The following is a 16,212-nucleotide window of genomic DNA, read 5'->3' as shown; positions in this document are numbered from 1 at the left end:
GGGGAGTCAGAGTATCTACAAGCATGAACAACTGACCTGTATTAAGGGTATGTGTTTTCTTTATTCAGGGCCACATTTTGACTCAACTTCACATGCAGGGGGGGTCAAAGGGGTCATCTAGCTTGTACAAGCTTTAATAAACTTTAACTGTTTGTAGAAGTTGGTGTGTGCAAATTGCATCTAGGGTGTGAAACCTTGGGAAAAGAACCTAAGACATGGTGAATTGGCTGTACAGAGCATGAATGTTTAAACTAATGTATGGGATGTCAATCAAGCAGTTCTGCCCTTATTTGTACTGAGTTGTGTGTTGTGGAGCTGCATACATACATCCTTTTGGAGAGATTCCCATGCACTCTTATCCTGGGCTGTGTTGATGACGGAAAGACTTTGTGGAGTCAAGAGGCAAGACATAAAATCAGAGAAGCTTAAGAGTCGATATATCTTGAATGACGTTGATTGGAAAAATGGGAATGGGTATGAAAGGCTTTGGGAGAGATCTGAAAGCAAACTTGAGAATTTAGAAACAAATATTTTGCTTAACTAGGACCCAATGTAAGTCAGTGAGTACAGATGGGTTAATGGGGAGAAAGTGAGGTCTGCAGACGCTGGAGATCAAAGCTGAAACTTTATTGCTGGAACAGCACAGCAGGTCAGGCAGCATCTAGGGAACAGAAGATTCGACGTTTCGGGCACAGGCCCTTCTTCAGGAATGAGCAGAGAGTGTTCAGCAGGAGAAGATAAAAGGTAGGGAGGAGGGACGGAGGAGGGGCGTTGGAAATGTGATAGGTGGAAAGAGGTCAAGGTGAGGGTGATAGGTCGGAGTAGGGTGGAGGCGGAGAGGTCAAGAAGAAGACTGCAGGTCAGGAAGGCGGTGCCGGGCTGGAGGGATTCGGCTGAGACAAGATGGGGGGAGGAGGGGATGAAGAAACTGGTGAAGTCCAAGTTCATCCCCTGTGGTTGGAGGGTTCCCAGTCGGAAGATAAGACGCTCCTCCTCCGACCGTCGCGTTGTTGTGGTTTGGCGGTGGATGAGTCCAATGACCTGCATATCCTCGGTGGAGTGGGAGGGGGAGTTGAAATGCTGTGCTACAGGGTGATTGGGTTGGTTCGTCCGGGTGGCCCAGAGGTGCTCTCTGAATCGCTCCGCAAGTAGGCGGCCTGTCTCCCCAATATAGAGGAGGCCACACCGGCTGCAGCGGATGCAGTAGATAATGTGGGTGGAGGTGCAGGTGAATCTGTGGCGGATATGGAAGTTTCCTTTGGGGCCTTGGAGAGAAGTGAGGGGGGAGGTGTGGGCGCAAGTGTTGCACCTCCTGCGGTTGCAAGGGAAGGTGCCGGGAGTGGAGGTTGGGTTGGTGGGGGGTATGGATCTGACAAGGGAGTCGCGGAGGGAGTGGTCTCTACGGAAAGCTGATAGAGGAGGGGAGGGAAATATATCCTTGGTGGTGGGGTCCGTTTGGAGGTGGCGGAAGTGACGGCGGATGATGCGCTGTACATGGAGATTGGTGGGGTGGTAGGTGAGGACCAGTGGGGTTCTGTCCTGGTGGCGGTTGGAGGGGCGGGGCTCAAGGGCGGAGGAGCGGGAAGTGGAGGAGATGCGGTGGAGGGCATCGTCGATCACGTTGGGGGGGAAATTGCGGTCCTTGAAGAAGGAGGCCGTCTGTGTTGTGCGTATTTTGAACTGGTCCTCCTGGGAGCAGATGCGGCGGAGACGAAGGAATTGGGAGAATGGGATGGCGTTTTTACAGGGGGCGGGGTGGGAGGAGGTGTAGTCCAGGTAGCTGTGGGAGTCGGTCGGTTTGTAGTAGATGGGACCTAGCATTAGTTAAGGTGAACAAATTTATAGAGGGTAGAACATAGGAAGTCAGCCAGATCTGTTGGAACTGTCAAGTCTGGAGGTAACAAAGGCATGCTTATTAGTACAGATAGCAACAGATATGTTAATGATATGGACAAGGTTCATTGATAGGACAGGAGGTAGAAATAAGCAGACTGGAGGCCTGTGACTAGTGATGTTCCACAGGGATTGGTGCTGGGTCCACTGTTGTTTGTCATTTACATAAACAATTTGGATGAGAATACAGGAATAGTTAGTCAGTCTGCAGATGATGTTAAAATTGGTGGTATAGTAGACAATGAGGAAAGTTATCTAAGATTACAAAGGGATCTTGCTCAGTTAGGTCAATGGGTGGCAGATGAAGTTTAAATTTAAATAAATGCGAAGTGTTGAATTTTGCTAAGACAGACAAGGGTAGGGTTCACATTGAGTGGTGGGGTCCTGGGAGTGTTGTAGAACAGAAACTTATGGATTCAGGTACATAGTTCATTGTGTCTACCAGTGGCACAACTTTCAGTGATAAAAAAAAAGGTATTTAACATGCTTGGCGTCATTGCTCAGACCATTAAGCATAAGAGGAGAAAGTGAGGGCTGCAGATGCTGGAGATCAGAGCTGAAAATGTGTTGCTGGAAAAGCGCAGCAGGTCAGGCAGCATCCAAGGAACAGGAGAATCGACGTTTCGGGCACAAGCTCTTCTTCTTCCTGAAGAAGGGCTTGTGCCCTAAACGTCGATTCTCCTGTTCCTTGGATGCTGCCTGACCTGCTGCACTTTTCCAGCAACACATTTTCAGCATTAAACTTAAGAGTTGGGATCTCAGGCGGAGATTGTACAGGGCATTGGTGAGGCCATGTTTGGAGTACTGTGTACAGTTCTGGTTGCCCTGACTAGGAAGGATTAGAGGGGGTGCAAAAACGATTTACAAGAATGTTACCGCAACTAGAGAGTTTGAGTTATAAGGAGAGGCTGGATAAGCTGGGACTTTTTTTTTCCCACTAGAGTGTAGGAGGTGGAGGGGTGACCTTATAGAGATTTATAAAATCATGAAAGGCACAGATAAGTGGAATAGCCAAGGGTCTTTTTCCTAGGGTTGGTGAGTTCAAAACTAATGTGACAGGAGAAAGATTTAGAAGGGACCTGAGGGGAACTTTTTCCACACAGAGTGGTTTGTATATGGAATGAACTGCCAGAGGAAGTGATAGATGCAAGTATAGTTACAATATTTAGAATTAACATCTGGGCAGGTACATGAATAGGAAAAGTTTAGGAGGGATATGGGCCAAAACGAGGCAAATGGGACTAGTTTAGTTTAGGAAACTTGGTAGGCATGGATGAGTTGGACTGAAGGGTACGATTCCGTTCTGTATGACTGTATTACTCTTTGACAAAGTGTAGCCAGCAGTCCAGAGGTCAAACATGATACCAGCTTGCAAACAATAGTAGTTCAACCAGAGGGAGGGATGGAGTTGGTGGCTAAGAAATGAAATTTACGGCAGGAACTGAAAACAATAGTTTTAGCACTCTCAATATGCCTCAAACAAAGCCACTTGGCACTGCCCCCACTCCTCACTCAAAATATTGATTGCAATATAAAAATCATTTCAACTAGAAAATGTAATTGCAGATTTCCTGTCAGCAGAATTTATTGTTGATCAGGTTTATAAAAATTTAGTACAATTTAACTTTTCTACCTAATATTCAGCACTTTCATGACAGATGCAAAACTCAAGTTCTGTATTCATTCATGGATGTGGGCATCACTGGCTAGGCTAAACTGTATTGCTTGTTCCTAATTACCAAGATGTACTTAAGCATTAAACAAATTACTGTGAGCCTGGAGTCACATGTAAACCAGACCAGGTAGGAATAGCAGATTTCCTTCCCTAAATGTCAGTGAACCAGAGGAGGTTTCATGACAATGAACAGCCGTTACCTGGTCATCATTAGGCTACCTTGTATTCTAAAATTTAACTGAATTCAAAATTTACCATCAGCTCCAGTGGGATTCGAACACGCCCAGAACATTAGTTTGGGATTCTGTTTTACTAGTCCAATGACTTTACAACTATACTACTACTTTACACTGCATAGTATTGCAGAACCTTGCAGTTAAAAAAGGAGATTTAGCATTGGGTGTGAATGTAACAGATTTGCCTCAGATAGCAGCGAGGGCATTTAATTTACACCACAGAACATCATTTAAAATTCAGGTGTAGTTACAAATATACAGAATTCTTCCGAGAATGCACGTCAGCATCTCAAATGTACATTTATATCTATTTAATCAAATTCAGCAGATATGCACCAGAAGAACTGACACGTACAGAACATTAACCACTAGCATTACAGCAAGCATTTTTGTAAAAAAAAGTACACTGGAGAAGGACAGTACACACAGAAGACAGTGAGCATTTAAAAACAAACTACTCTGAGGAAACAAATACTTCCAATGAGTGCATTACATTTACTAATTTGCACTGTTTGATAGGGAGTTGGACATTCGAAGAAAAATAATAAAATTTACAAGCAAAGCATGAAAACAGCATAATAAGATGAGCCAAATGATAAAAATATCAAAATAATCAAATAACTGCAGAAGTCATTAAACCCAAATGCAGGCCTCAAAAGATCATATTTTTAAAAGTTTTAAACAAGCTTCAAATTTAAAAGTTTCAAAACAAACATTCAATTGCAGGTCAAGCCAACCATTAGCTGTTTAGCTATTCCTAGAGTTCCACTGCTCAGATCTGGCTACCTGCACATACTTTCAAGTTTTTAGGACTGAACATCTAGATACTGTGGTATTACAGTAAATGCAAAATTTTTAAAGTCTTGATCTGTACTCTTGCTACTCAGTACCATTAGGTTTTGATGAATTCCCTGTTCAAAGTATGTAATCATATATTAGGCAGCCCAATGTCAAATTTATCATTTGGGAGTATGTTACTGCAGTGGCAACATACACTTTTATAAGCATATTGTAACCTGTTGTTGGTAATCTTCAACTTTCTTTCCAACATATGGCTGACCAAAAAACACTCACTCTTACTGCCTGCCATTACCATTGTAGAAGAATTTGCAGGATGATAAAAAAAATCAACCTGTTTGGTCACATTGTGAACATACTTTCCTTGGTTAACAGGTCCTGGGAAGGGACTCAAACCCAGAGCTTTTTATGCAGCAAGGAGGATACTAGCCACTTCACCACGAGACCACATTCCCTTTGCCGCATTACGCTTTCTAATGTGCCGCTGTCAACATCACAGAAGTTGGCAGAATTTTACACTTTTCATACCAGCATTCTTTGAATTGCCTGTTACTTTCTTTAGGCTCACATTCACTACGATATATGCTCATACTCATTATTCATTTAACCAGAGGACACAGCTTAAAAATATGGGGTAGACCATTTAGGACAGAGATGAGGAGAAACTTCTTCACCCAGAGAGTGGTGGCTATGTGGAATGCTCTGCCCTAGAGGGCAGTGGAGGCCCAGTCTCTGGATTCATTTAAGAAAGAGTTGGATAGAGCTCTCAAGGATAGTGGAATCAAGGGTTATGGAGATAAGGCAGACAGGATACTGATTAAGGATGATCAGCCATGATCATATTGAATGGCAGGCTCAAAGGGCAGAATGGCCTACTCCTGCACCTATTGTCTATAACAGGCAATCCAAGGTGGATTTGTTTTGAAAGTGAACATTCAAAAACTTTCAACCTTTGGAGTTGCAGAGAAAGAATCTGAATAACAGGTCTTTAAGCAAACCTGAAAGATTATTGACAATCTGTACTCACTTTCTACATATTCACACTACTCCTTATTCTGTCTGTAGTTCCCATAATGCCATCAAACACTTGCTATTCTGCCACAGAACTCAAATCTCCCAATGCAGAAACGCAAGCAAGCACAAAAAAAAAGCCTCAGTTTCATCTCTGGAATGTCATTACTTGAAAATAAAAAAAAGTTATTTTATACCAAAAAAAAAATTCAGTCTGTGGCAAAATCTAGAGAATGCAGCAATTTCGATTGAACTGCAAAAACAAACTTTTGATTAGCATGACATCAATTAGAACAAGATCAGACACAATTGGTTTATGAAATTAAGCAGCATCTTAAAATGTTGAATCCTTATCACACCATCTACTAATTCTTTTGCCTCCCCAGACTCATAACTGAAAATTCTCAAGTGTACACATTATCAATATGACTTGACATTAAACTCCAAATGTGCCAGAGTCTACTGGCAACTTTCACTTCCAACTTCTTAGCATGCCATATATAACACGAAGTCAGTTTTATTTTAAGCAAAAATTAAAATTTTCCAAGCTGTTCTTACACAGCAATACATGAAAAGATTCTAGAGCCAAAATACTAATTTACAACTGCTGTCCTACTGACCAATGATTCTTAACCCTGCATTGCAAATTCCTTCATGCATGCCACAACTATATATCCCAGTTGTTCTATTCACAACTGACTTGCAGTGCAGCATCAACTCCACTACACACAGTAGGCTACGGCCATCACATCTTTATGCATTCATCGGACTTGTCTCAACTTGTGACCTTTTATAAAAGCTCAAAGCATATTTTGTGGACAACACCTTCAGTCATTTTTTCTAAATCTCCTGCCTCACCTCTAATTTTATCTCCATTATTCCCTCCTGACAACAGCTTTGAAACATCTCTTCACATGGAAAGCATCACTTCAATGCAAGGGGCCTAAGAGGGAAGACAGATTAACTCAGGGGATGGTTAGGAACATGGGACTGGGATATCATAGCAATTACAGAAACATGGCTCAGGGATGGGCAGGACTGGCAGCTTAATAGTCCAGGATACAAATGCTACTGGAAGGATAGAAAGGGAGGCAAGAGAGGATGAGTAGTGGCATTTTTGATAAGGATAGCATTACAGCTGTGCTGAGGGAGGATATTCCTGGAAATACATCCAGGGAAGTTATTTGGGTGAAACTGAGTTATAAGAAAGGGATGGTCACCTTATTGGGATCGTATTATAGACCCCCTAATAGTCAGAGGAAAATTGAGAAACATACTTGTAAGGAGATCTCAGCTATCTGTACGAATAATGGGATGGTTGTGGTAAGGGATTTTAACTTTCCAAACATAAACTGGGACTGCCATGGTGTTAAGGGTTTAGATAGAAAGGAATTTGTTAAGTGTGTACAAGACAATTTTCTGATTCAGTATGTGGATGTACCTACTAGAGAAGGTGCAAAACTTGGCCTATTCTTGGTAAACAAGGCAGGGCAGGTGACTTAAGTATCTGTGGGGGAGCACTTTGGGGCCAGCGACCATAATTCTACTAGATTTAAAATAGTGATGGAAAAGGATAGACCAGATCTAACAGTTGAAATTCTAAAAATTGGAGAAAGGCCAATTTTGACGGTATTAGGCAAGAACTTTCAAAAGGTGATTGGAGGCAGATGTTCGCAGGTAAAGGGACGGCTGGAAAATGGGATGCCTTCAGAAATGAGATAATGAGAATCCAGAGAAAATATATTCCTGTCAGGGTGAAAGAAAAGGCTGGTAGGTATAGGGAATGCTGGATGACTAAAGAAATTGAGGGTTTGGTTAAGAAAAAGAAGGAAGCATATGTAAGGTATAGAGAGGATAGATCGAGTGAATCCTTAGTAGGAGTATACTTAAGAGGGAAATCAGGAGGGCAAAAAGGGGACATGAGATAGCTTTGGCAAATAGAATTAAGGAAAATCCAAAGGGTTTTTACAAACACATTAACAAAAGGGTAACTAGGGAGAGAATAGGGCCCTTCAAAGATCAGCAAAGCGGCCTTTGTGTGGAGTCACAGAAAATGTGGAAGATACTAAACAAGTGTTTTGCATCAATATTTACAGTGGAAAAGGATATGGAAGATATAGACTGTAGGGAAATAGATGGTGACACCTTGCAAAATGTCCATATTACAGAGGAGGAAGTGCTGGATGTCTTGAAACACAAAGGTGGATAAACCCCAGGACCTGATCAAGCGTACCCTAGAACCCTGTGGGAAGCTAGAGAAGCGATTGCTGGGCCTCTTACTGAGATATTTGTATCATCGATAATCACGGGTGCCGGAAGACTGGAGGTTGACTAACGTGGTGTCACTGTTTAAGAAAAGTGGTAAGGACAAGCCAGGGAACTATAGACCAGTGAGCATGACGTCGATGGTGAGCAAGTTGTTCGAGGGAATCCTGAGGGACAGGATGTTTATGTATTTGAAAAGGCAAGGACTGATTAAGGATAGTCAACATGGCTTTGCACGTGGGAAAACTTGAAGAAGTAACAAAGAGGATTGATGAGGGCAGAGCAGTAGACATGATCTATATGGACTTCAGTATAGCATTCGACAAGGTTCCCCATGGGAGACCGATTAGCAAGGTTAGGTCTCACAGAATACAGGGAGAACTAGACATTTGGATACAGAACTGGCTCAAAAGGTAGAAGAAAGAGGTTGGTGGTGGAAGGCTGTTTTTCAGACTGGAGGCCTGTGACTAGTGGAGGCCACAAGGATCAGTGCTGGATCCACTACATAAATGATTTGGATGCGAGCATAAGAGGTATAGTTGGTAAGTTTGCAGATGACACCAAAATTGGAGGTGTACTGGACAGCCAAGAGGGTTACCTCAGATTACAACGGGATCTTGACCAGATGGGCTGAGAAGTGGCAGATGGAGTTTAATTCAGATAAACGCAAGGTGCTGCATTTTGCAAATCTTAACAGGACTTATACACTTAATGGTAAGGTCCTAGGGAGCATTGCTGAACAAAGAGACCTTGGAGTGCAGGTAGATAGGAGTGAAGAAGGCGAATGGTATGCTTTCCTTTAATGGTAAGAGTATTGAGTACAAGAGTTGGGAAGTCATGTTGCAGCTGTACAGGACATTGGTGAGGCCACTGTTGGAATACTGCATGCAATTCTGGTCTCCTGTCGGAAAGATGTTGTGAAACTTGAAAGGGTTCAGAAAAGATTTACGAGGATGTTGCCAGGGTTGGAGGATTTGAGCTATAGGGAGAGGCTGAACAGGCTAGGGCTGTTTTCACTGGAGCATCGGAGGCTGAGGGGTGATCTTATAGAGGTTTACAAAATTATGAGGGGCATGGATAGGGTAAATAGGTAAAGTCTTTTCCCTGGGGTCTGGGGGTCCAGAACTAGAGGGCATAGGTTTAGGGTGAGAGGGGAAGGATATAAAAGAGACCTAAGGGACAACTTTTTCACGCAGAGGGTGGTGTATGGAATAAGCTGCCAGAGGAAGTAGTGGGGGCTGGTACAATTGCAACATTTAAGAGGCATTTGGATGTGTATATGAATAGGAAGGGTTTGGAGGGATATGGGCCAGGTGCTGGCAGGTGGGACTAGATTGGGTTGGGATATCTGGTCGACACAGACAGGTTGGACCGAAGGGTCTGTTTCCATGCTGTACATCTCTATGACTCAATGTAAATAAAGTGTTATAATTAGTATATACTGTTTGAAGTCTACATGCAAATGATATTTTAAGTGCTCATATGTGGTCCTTGGTCAATGGTACCTTCTTTACCCATGCTGCACCATATTTTATATAACAGAATTGTCCACCAATTTGAAGGTCAGGGAGATGACAACTTACACACTACAATCTGGAGTTCCAGGAGTTTGACCCAGCAATACTATCCAGATGAAGAGAGGCTTGCAAGGGAACTTGCAGTGGTGGTGTTCCCATATGTGCATTGCCCTTTTAGATGGTGGTGGTTGTGGATTTGGAAGGCACGAAGGAGCCTTGGCAAATTTCTGCAGTGTATTTTGTAGCTATTATTACACACAACTGCTGAGAGGTGGCAGTGATGGAGAGAGTGAGCAAATGTTTGTAGATGCCGTGCTAATCAAGCACTTGCACTCTCTTGGACAGTATCAAGCTTTTTGAGTGTTGTTAGAGCTGCACTTATCTCGGCAAATGGGGAGCATTCCTAATATGTACTGTATAGATGGTCGACAAGCTTTGAGAAGTCAGAAGGCGAATTACTCACCCCAAGATTCCTGGACTCTGACTTGCTTGTGCAGTATTTTATACAACTAATGCAGTTCAGTATCTGGGCAATGGTAACCCCTAGGACGTTGATTGTAGGGAATTTAGTGATGATAATGATGATGCCAGTGAATGTCATGGGGTGATGGTGGAGTCACAGTCATTGCCCAGCGCTTCTGTGGAATGAATGTTATTTGTCATTTAGAGTCATAGAGTCTTAGAGAGGTACAGCATAGAAAGAGACTTTTCGGTCCAACTCAATGCTGACCAGATAGCCTAAATTAACCTCGTCCCAACTGCCAGCATTTGTCCAATATCCCTCCCTATTCGTATACCCATCCAGATTCTTCTTAAAAAATGTTGTTATTGTACCAGCCGCCACCATTTCCTCTTGTTGTTCATTCCATACATGCACCGTCCTTTGCATGAAAAAGTTACCCCTTAGGTCCCTTTTATATCTTTCCCCTCTCACCATAAACCTATGACCTCTACTTTTGGAGTCTCCCACCCCAGGCAAAAAGACCTTGGCTATTCATCCTATCCATGCCGCTCATGATTTTACAAACCTCTAAAAGTCATCTTTCAGCCTCAAACATTCCAGAAAAAACAGCCCCAGCCTATTCAGCTTCTCCATGTAGCTCAAACCCTCCAACCCTTGCAACATCCTTGTAAATCTTTTCTAAACCTAAGCCCGAATAATATCCAGGTCTTGTTGCATTGAGGCTTGGACTGCTTCAGTTAATTTACCAGTTTCTTCTGTCATGGAAAGATCAGCCAGAGGTAAACCAAAGTTGAATGACAGGAGTTGCAATATTCTGTTCAATGTTGCACTTCTAATCCATTTACATAGCTCACTCTAGCATCAGTGAAAAAAATCTAACATTGAGTAATTTAAATCATAAGCCCTAACATTTAAATGAAAAATAAAATATAGTGTATAAAATATGGTATACATTCCTGATTTGCCTTCATCACTGCTCTAACATAAGCTGAAATAAGTTAATGGTTTTTAGATAAATTTCACTGGCACTACAGAGCATTGTCATGTTGGGGAAAAATATTACAATATTCACCTGTGTCACCTTACTACAAGCTTCAAAAAAAGGTTTAATTTAATAAATACTGCAGCATTATTGAATGCACATTTTATATGGATGCAATTCTAAACCCTCATGTATTATCTCCAACTTATATAGAAGTACATTAATTGATGAATGCATAGGCTGGATTTAAAAAAAGGTAACTAGTTATTTCTTTGGAGCTAATCTAAAACCACACTTGTTGCTAATTACAAGATTTTCAATATTTGTAAATATTAAACAGTCAATTAATCAATCACTTTGCAATTAGGATAAATATGTTTGAACATTTGACAAATTGGAAGGTGGCCTTTTCTTTGTAAGAAATGAAGCGTCTCTCCAAAAACATAATATTATACTCTACCACCACTACCACTACCACAACCACAACAACATAAAGTGAGTATTTGACAAGCTCCATACACCCAAGAAAGAAATAGCGTTTTTTTTTTAAACAAAATGAAATGCCTGATTGTTGGACAGCTGATATTTCAATATCAGCCTCGAATTCTATCTTTGTACCTCTAACCCCTGAACCATTTTAATTACTGGAATGTATAAGTGACATCATTTTGGAAGCATAACCCTAGATTTAATATATTTATATCCAATAACACTGCTGGGAAAGTTACACATGGAAATAATTTAAGCATGCCTAATTGTTGTTGTATTTCAAATTGAATTCTTTGTGATTGCAACCAGAAAATATTTCAGCCTGTGAAGTCTAAGTAGCTACATATTATTTCTACTAAAGCTACAGTATATTGGAAGCTCTAACAGGCTCGAGTAGATTGAAGGTTTTTTAGGCTCTTGGAATAGTGCTGTGTTCTCAGATCAACTTAAAAAAGCAAGTATAAATCATGATAAACTTTGCCCAAAGGAAACATTCCACATACAAGCCTGCATAATTCAATACAACATTCTGTTGTGTCATCTGACTTAATCTGTTAGCAAAAACTAATATTCAAAATAATAAAAGATGGCTAACAGAATTCAAAGATGGGTACAAATCAACAGTATGCATTCTCAGAGATCAACGTATTTGGATCAATCTGAAGTTATTTAATTTGAATTATTAAAAATCCAACTACAGTTTCACAAAAGCAACAAATTTTTTTTTTAAAATTCTGTATTTGGTACAGAGCAGTCCTCAAAATGTTGTTGAAATACTTACTGTTAAACCTATAAGATACCCTGAAACTAATTTAGGCTCAATAATCCAACATTCCCTAACTATACCATCGTTTTTCAAATATGTACCATTATTTACCCAGACCAAAGGGCCTGTTTCCATACTGTACATCTCTATGACTCTAAATAGAATGAACGGGATCAGTCTGCCCCAACTACTTTGGGCATGAAAAAGGTGCATTACTACAATTTACGTGTGCAAAATATCTGTCGTACAAATAGAAATCATAACATTGGAAGAGAATGTTAGAATGCACCAAACCTCTGAAGCAAAGTTCAGCAACAAATCATACATTTATACACAACTTTAATAGGAGAAAATACTAGGCAAAGGGTTATTCACCTCAGTATTACCACTCCTATTGGGCTGAGAGCAAAATAATCAAAATAATGTAGGCTTCAGTTCACTCTGTCTCTAATTGGATAAGCTAATTAAGAGACATAGTGGAAAGGGGCAGTACTTTCAGAAGCTGCATCAATAGTCATTCATTGACAATAGATTGAGGTTAACAAAGAAAAAGTATTTCACAAAATTGATGCTTTCAAATACCTGACTACAAGCAGATACTATAGAAGTTAGCCACGAAATGTAATTTTTAAACAAACAAATCTTCATGTCCCATTCCATTTTCAAAAGACATTCATTACAGACTTGATTTGTCTACAAGTACAAATTGCATGACACCATTCCAACAGAAGTAAAACAGTTCTTCCTAGGTTAAAAGGATTTGACTGCTCAATTAATTTGTGACATACACAAGTGAGTTTTTCGAAAACAAAGATACCCGTCACAGGGTGTGATGGGGAAGTCCAGTATTTATTACCATTAAATCAACACACCAGTGTCTACACACCAAAATAACTGGCAGTGAAACACTTCTCTAACTTCCAAATGACATAAAAACACACACTAGTGAAATGTTTTACTGACTTGTTACTTTAGAAAAGTCTAGAAAGCATAATGTATGATGAATTGATTAGTCATTCAATTATAGTAGAAAAACAAAAAAAGTAAATCTAAATAATGCCCACCTAATGGAGAACAAGGATCTGGTACAGATTGTGGGGAGAGGGATTTGTAAGGGAAGAAGAAAAATACTTTTTTTAAAATTGAACATCCAATTTAGCTTGGAGATATTTAGAAACCTGCAAATGTCACAAAAGCATAGACTCGCTCCTAATCTTATCCAGTCAGGAAGTAAATTAGATACTAAAATTTTTACAGAATAAAGGGAGAAACCTTGCGTCAAGCTCTCATGCTGACTCACACTAGACCCATGCATATCGGAGGTAAATCAAAAGCTTAAAAAGAAAGATGACAGAGGAACTGATGGCGTGGTAGCCTTTGGATTAAAGCACTAGATTAGTCGCCCAAAGATCAAAATTCAAGCTGCACTGTGGTAAAACAATGTGTTAAGGAACCATCCATTTCCCTCACTAAACTTCCTTCAGATAGGGACAGTGCTAACCCTACATTCAAGTACAGTGTCCTTAAGGCAAATATGGCCTTTAGTGCTTCAGGCTCAACCACACCCCAAGAACAAATAACTGAATAAATACAGAGTGCAAGTGCCAACAGGCTCAATTTTATTTTCATAAGAATCTGTCCACACGCGGTGCTCGATTCATTTCTTCCCAAACTTTGTTTCAGGCTTGCATAAAGATAAATGTTAAAAAACAAACAAAATTCTGCAAAATCATAGAAGGAAAAAAAATCATGCTTTTAATTCACTTATTTAAAAAGCTTTCTTGCAATAGAAATATTGAAGTGTGATTGATTGATTGTTATCTTAGTTTGTTATTAAGATTTGCACTCATAATATCAAGCACAGCTTTCTAATTTCAATAAATTAACATATATTTGTTTATACAATAAATGATCTAGATTTTAAAAAAGTATTTGCAAAAATCCAATGATCACATTTATGAAATAAACGTAGGCCACAGAACATTTCAGACAAGGGCAACCAAACATTTGTTGTTTGGTATTAGTTAGAGAAACAGACTGAAGACAAATGATCCAAACAATATCTCACATATCATGCAATCCATTCAAAGCTTTATTTATTTTAAAAAGCATTGGAATGCTTATAGAAAGTGTGTTGTTTTCAAATAACTGTGATAAAGAATCGTCAATACATATGCTGCCGCAGGATGAGAGGAAACTGAAAATAGATCAATGCGTTATATATTAGGCTTCACAATAAATTGACAGCTTCCCTGTTGCACTGATATTGAATGTGATACAATGAACAGATAAAGCAAAGTCACTTATTAAAAAAAATACATACATCTGATTATTATCTGATATGAAAAATGGATATTGTCTTCCTACTTACACCCACTAAAGCAAATAAATACACATGCATTTACAAATTAAAAATCAGAATAACACAGACTATGAAGGGGCACCAGTAAGATTTATCATCTTTTCCCATGAAAAAGTTCAGAATGAAAGTTGAAACCTTGATACTTCTCTAGTCAAGTTGATGTTAAGAGGCATCTAACCTGAACTGAACAGTCATCACAGATCCTTCACAAACCACATTACAGTTGTCCAGTAACAACTTTGTGCAGCGTTATCCAGAAGCATGTTCAACAGCAACACACTTCAAGAGAAAAGTGCACCTAAGCAAACATGATCAAATGTTGTGACAACCTTCTTCCCCGCTTCTCCTAACTTACCATCACAAATTGCTCCCACCACCAGTGAAAGCTGCAAATCAACATGTACCACATCTCATCTTAATGTACTTTAAAAAGACAAACCAAATTGCAATAAAACTGTAAAATCAAAGGACTGAATTTTACTTCTGTTTTTGGCATTTCTTAGTTGGATATTGTAGAAATAAAATTTCACACACATCTATTTACACTTAATTGAAATGCTAATGTCATTAGACAGAATTATGCTAACATGTTTCAAACTCCTGCTGAATTAATACACAATTTTAAATAAAGCAAAACAAAACTGGACAGTAACTGACTACCCATATTTTAAATTCATAGATAGATTGCAGGACTTGTCCGGGAGTTGCACAAAACAATATAAAACCATGGGATGAATACTGTGCCTCTTCAATATACTGTACTGCATTTCAAAATTCTATCAAAAACCTCACATTTTCAAATCAGGTTTGGTAATATTCGAGTTCAGCCTTTTGCTCATTTTAATTTTTACCTCAATAGATTTTCAAAGATGCTTAGCAAACATCAGACGAGATTAAACAAGAGAGAGAGAGAGAGAGAGAGAATGTAAAGTTAGCATTTAATAAATAAATTATACTAGATTAGAGAACTTTCACTAACAAAATAAAATTTCTAATCTCATGGAGTAGCATCGATTTGCGTACCTGTTACATTCTCACTAAATGCTAGCCCAATAATTTTCCGTACGATGTCCAATTTGAGATTTTGGTATTCCATACGCACCATCTTTAAAAAAAAGATCTAATTCTACTACATGAGATAAAGCAAGCATCGCAGTAAAATACACACAAGGTATTTTATGAAGGAAAGGGGAAAACAGAAAGAAAGAAAATTACCAGAGGGCGCATTCTCAACTACTGATGTGCCAAAAACTGATTATCTCGATTGAACAAAAAACCCAAACGCCTTACATTTCAATCCCACAGAAGGCGTTCAGTCATCACAACAGAGGCACTGATTTTGACACCAGAAGGTTTGTTGTACTTCAGTTCTTTTTCCCCAACCTCCGGTCTACTATTATTTCCTGCAAATGTAACATTTTCAGGAGTGCAAGAAACACGTACGCAGGCGAGCACACAGTGTGAAGGAAGAGTAATAATAGAGATCAATCAGTACAACGCTCCTAACTCTGCACGGGAACACCTTACCGGTGAAAAAGCAGGCAGGAGCACCGCTCACCAACTACATCCCCGGGCAGTCAGACACCCGGAAGGAGGTGGGGTGGTGAGGAGGGAGCACGCATGCGCACCTGATTCAGCCTGTGATTTACACGTGAATCGACCAATCAGCAGCCGGAGGCGAACACCGCCCCCTTGGAACCGGCCGGCCAATCCACTGCAGCGCACTGGTGGGGAGGCGGGGATTCGTTGGGGGCC

The 16,212-nt window shown here is 40.1% G+C and overlaps 1 protein-coding gene across 8 annotated transcripts in view; it reads right to left on the bottom strand.

Annotated features, from left to right (window-relative positions):
- The window catches only part of LOC122540910 (D-glucuronyl C5-epimerase-like), a 100,627-nt gene that overhangs the window by 84,053 nt on the left and 362 nt on the right, over positions 1-16,212 (bottom strand). For 2 of the 8 annotated variants that reach the window (XM_087981424.1, XM_087981427.1), the window contains exon 1: positions 15,985-16,057. The exons of 2 other annotated variants lie outside the window; for them this stretch is intronic. The gene's annotated coding sequence lies outside the window, so the exon portion shown is untranslated. Of the gene's footprint in view, positions 1-9,858; positions 10,001-15,480; positions 15,560-15,747; positions 15,867-15,984; positions 16,058-16,212 lie in introns of those variants that run through there. 4 more of the 8 variants (XM_043677194.2, XM_087981428.1, XM_087981425.1 and 1 more) reach the window with 3 other exon arrangements.

This window comes from Chiloscyllium plagiosum, unplaced genomic scaffold (assembly GCF_037043375.1).
Source record: "Chiloscyllium plagiosum isolate Xiang-an unplaced genomic scaffold, Cpla_swu_hap1 HiC_scaffold_39, whole genome shotgun sequence".
NCBI lineage: Eukaryota > Metazoa > Chordata > Chondrichthyes > Orectolobiformes > Hemiscylliidae > Chiloscyllium > Chiloscyllium plagiosum.
Note: the sequence above shows the minus strand (reverse complement) of the source record. Positions and strands in the feature narration are given on the sequence as shown.